This window comes from Peromyscus maniculatus, chromosome 22 (genome assembly GCF_049852395.1).
Source record: "Peromyscus maniculatus bairdii isolate BWxNUB_F1_BW_parent chromosome 22, HU_Pman_BW_mat_3.1, whole genome shotgun sequence".
Lineage (NCBI taxonomy): Eukaryota > Metazoa > Chordata > Mammalia > Rodentia > Cricetidae > Peromyscus > Peromyscus maniculatus.
Genome location: NC_134873.1, coordinates 5,920,271 through 5,924,744, shown reverse-complemented (window position 1 = coordinate 5,924,744; position 4,474 = coordinate 5,920,271).

Below are 4,474 nucleotides of genomic sequence, written 5' to 3'. Positions count from 1 at the left end.
ATCCATTATTTTTGGATCCTGTTACTTTATTCTGAGGACTAAATACTTGTTCTTATCTCATTCTCAGAACCACAAATGAATGGCAGAGAATTTTATCAATGAGTAAATATGATTGCTGCTAAGCTTGATGACCTGATATTGAGTTCCAGGATGGCCATGGGTATATAAAGGGATCCTTTCTTAAAATATCCAAAAAAGGGCTCTGGAAAGATGGTTGCATTTCCACAGTACACAGGTTCAATTCTCAACACCCACATAGAAGCTCACAACTGTTAAGTCCAGTTCTAGGGAATCCAACACCCTCATACAGACATACATACAGGCGAAACACCTTTTCATCTAAAAGAAAAATAATCATTTTTAAAAAGTATATATCACATTGTGGAACTTCCCTGGCACGATGTGGACTCATTTTTACTCAGCTAAGTGATTTGTTGGGGTCATTCACATCAAGAGAATAGTGTTATCAATTAAAATAAGCAATGCGCAGAATTCATTCACAAAGGAATTCTAATCCACTCAATCTTTCACTGAACAAGTAGCAGGGACTTTTATCACCTGGAAATGATGGAGGGCAGAAGGAGTAAATGGTCATCTTCATTTTCTGCAGTATAATGACATCTTTTGGAACTGGAAAGTTGATTCAGTAGCACTGCTTCTGTTGGGCAGCCAAGTTTGGTTCTTAGCACCCACATCAGGTGGCTTAGAAATAACTGTAAATCCTGGTTCAGGAGGTCTGATGCACTTTTATGCCTTTCATGGGCACCAGATATATTAATGGTATATAGGTGGATATATATATATATATATATATATATATATATATATATATATATATACACATATACATAAGTACACTGTATGTGTGTTTGAGAGATAGAGAGGAGAGACTACATATTTTAAAAATAGCTTTCTTCATATATATGTTATTACTTTTTAATTAAATTGCTTTTGTGCTGGTGGCTATATCAGAGAAACAGCAGGTGGCAATTGGGGTTCAGGCTGTCACTCCATCAGAAGAAAAACTCTCTGATGGGTATATCTTTTTTAAGCAAGGCTTACGAGAATACAGACTCAGGAATGTCTTGATTCTGCTGTGCCTTTGCGTGTTGCCATCTTTTTCTGATATCTCACATGGGTTGAATTGGGTATGGGGAAATTCCCCACTGCCTGAAATGTATGTGTTTATCTCATGGAAACATCCCAATCTAATGGGCATTTATATTTGGGGATTGTCAGGAAGATGCTATATAATTTTGACACAGTCAAGGCCTGATTCCCCTTAGAAGGTACTTTTGATCACAGATCAAATAATTATTAACTGGGATCCAGGATGACTCAAATTCCTCTAATTTTATTGCTGAGCACCGCTAGCTGATACAAAGCTTCAAAAGAGCTATAGATTAGACCACATGTCTTGCACTGTTTTTAAGATAAACATTCCCAATCTTTAGTTCACAAGGACACACAGCTGAGCTGTCTGGCTAGGTTGTAAATACAAAAAAGCCCAGTTATTGCTAGCTGCCATATGATTAATTCTTTGCATTTATTCCTGACCTCAATTTGTGTAAGTAAATTCTGACTAGTCAAGACTAAGGAAATTATTTGACTCTGTAGCCCCAAATGAGGGCTACAGGTTTTCTTGGGTAATCAGGAGGTACACACAGGGCACAAATGGTTAAGTTTTAACCATTTTGGTCATAGTATCGGAAAGTGCTGGCTGAGCTGACGTTAAAAGATATATGGTAACCTGGGCCTGAAAATCTATGACACCTTCAGCCCAACACTCAGTAGGCAACTTGGAGATTTAAAGAGAATTCAGAATTTATGATTCCTAATTGCTGGGTGTTAGTTCAAAATGTTTACATAGTTGTGGATTAGCTTGAACTGCCTTTCCCCTGCCTGGGCCATGTTTTTATCTATAATCATTCACTTGAGAAATGGAATGTATCTCTTTATGACTTTTCTATTGTCTGAGAGGTTCTGTTGAAGTATTTAAGTGGTGGAGGAAAAGGGGACAAAGGAGCAATAAAGAACAATATGTGAAAATAAAGAAAGGAACTATCGAGAATGTGTGAGTGTCCTTTTTCCTTAAAACTCCTCGTATAGAAAAATAGCTTTGTGAATGCTGTGGATTCCTCTCAAACCCTGTGCTGCTTTGGGGCTGGTTTTCTGTAGTCATTGATACTTTTACTCATGTGTATTGTTGGAATGTGTCCTTGAGTGAAGTCATGTGAGGAGGGTTTTGAGTGCTTGTGTATACAGTTCAAGAAACAGGACAAGGCAATTGTGACTTAAGCTTCTTCAAAACATAATTGTTCTTGGAATGTGTTTTCATATTCCACACAATATTGCAGTTAGGAGTGAATTTATTCTCATTATTATTCTTATTACTCATCATTGTTGTTTTTATTCAGTTAACCTATGCTTTATATGCCTTCATGGGCAAACATGTTTTGGTCCCATCTAGGTTGTTTTTGTCATTGTATACAGTTTGAACGTACTAGAACTTACCTCACGTGCCCTTTCTTTGCTGTGGGATGTTCTGTATGTCCTGTGGGAGCCCTTCTTGGGTTCTTTGTGGCGTTACCCAGCAGGTCTGCATAGAGGATGATTAGGACCATGGGCCTGAGTGCAGGTGTCTGAGATGGTCTGCACTTGGCTGTGCTGGGGGATGGTCTGTATGTCAAGTTGTTCTGATTGATCAATAAATAAAACCTGATTGGCTGTGGCTAGGCAGGAAGGATAGGCCGGACTAACAGAGAGGAGAAATAAAAGGACAGGAAGGCAGAAGGACTGACTGCAGCCGCCGCCATGACCAGCAGCATGTGAAGATGCCTGTGGGCCACCAGCCACGTGGCAAGGTATAGATTTATGGAAATGGACTAATTTAAGCTATAAGCACAGTTAGCAAGAAGCCTGCCACGGCCATACAGTTTGTAAGCAATATAAGTCTCTGTGTTTACTTGGTTGGGTCTGAGCGGCTGTGGGACTGGCGGGTGACAAAGATTTGTCCTGACTGTGGGCAAGGCGGAAAACTCAAGCTACATTTCTTAACCCTCAGACTATAAATTTTCCGAGGCTCTGAATAAAGTAGGCTCTTGAATAAGACTTTGTGACTCATTTATCAGCTCATTTCTGCCAGGGCCCACCATCACTAGAATGGTGACAAGTGGATTTTGAATAGGGACCAGAAATTAGTTACAAGATGAGAGAGGATCCTCAGAGAATGAGGTGAGTGAGAATAATGGCACAGAAACCAGAACAAGCTTTGCCTTAAACAAGTGCATCATTTTAAAGGTAAGGAGAAGCACAAGTATTAAAAGCACAATTATTATATTCGGTGCAAATTGTTTTTAACTCCTGTTCCAGAAGAAGGCAATTTAGGTGAAGAAGTATGGGACAGAGTTCAAAAGGGAAATGAAAAGACATAAAGAGGGGGAAAGATCCCTGTTTGATTTGGGCCACTTGGTCATTAACTTGGACTGTTCTCAAAATAATCAAGGAGGGTATTAATCATGAAGTGTTATCAAATTCTTAGAATGAATATAACCTTTTTTTAAAATATTTATTTATTATGTATACAATGTTGTGCTTCTGCTTGCACATATCCCTTCAGACCAGAAGAGGGCACCAGATCTCATTCTAGATGGTTGTGAGCCACCATGTGGTTGCTGGGAATTGAACTCAGGACCTCTGGAAGAACAGCCAGTGCTCTTAACCTCTGAGCCATCTCTCCAGCCCGAATATAACCTTGACCTAAGTTTAAAGAAACAAGAAAGGTGAATTTCTTTGTTTGGGTAAAACTGAAAGCAATGCACCACTGATATTTGATGCAGGTGACAGCTTCAGGTCCCTTATTTGAGCCTCCTTTAGATAAATATTGTCCATTTTCTGAAAAAGATTGTGAAGCATGGAGTGAGTAATTTACTAATCAATCTAATCTTGAATTATCTCCATTTTGATGAGGAATGAAGAGAGTCTGTGGAAAAGCTAACTTCATTTACCAATTCCTTCCTGGCCTCATGAACTATGATTGTTATTTCCAGTGCAATTTCAGCAGAAAGAAAATGTTTAACCTCTAATTATGCATTAAACAATCTATTTAAAACTATAGAAGGATAGATGGCACTTGGCTGTCTTCCTTCACAGGTTTACATCAATAATATATTACCTTTTCCTCCTTATATCCTAACTTAGAAGGGATCTCGATCATCTGTCTCTTCAACAAAATATCACATGTGTGAACTATTTTGATGGATTATGTTGTTGGACCATGTGAGCAGGAGGTAGCAACCACTTTGAACTCATTGGTAACACTTATGTCCATCAAGGATGGGTCATAAATCCAAACAAAATTCAAGGGTCTTTTTCCCAATGGAAATACTTGGGAGTCCAGTGGTGGTTGCCATGCAGAGATACTCCTTCTAATTGTGGGTGTGTTATTTTGGCCTGTGACTTGAAAAGCTGCTAG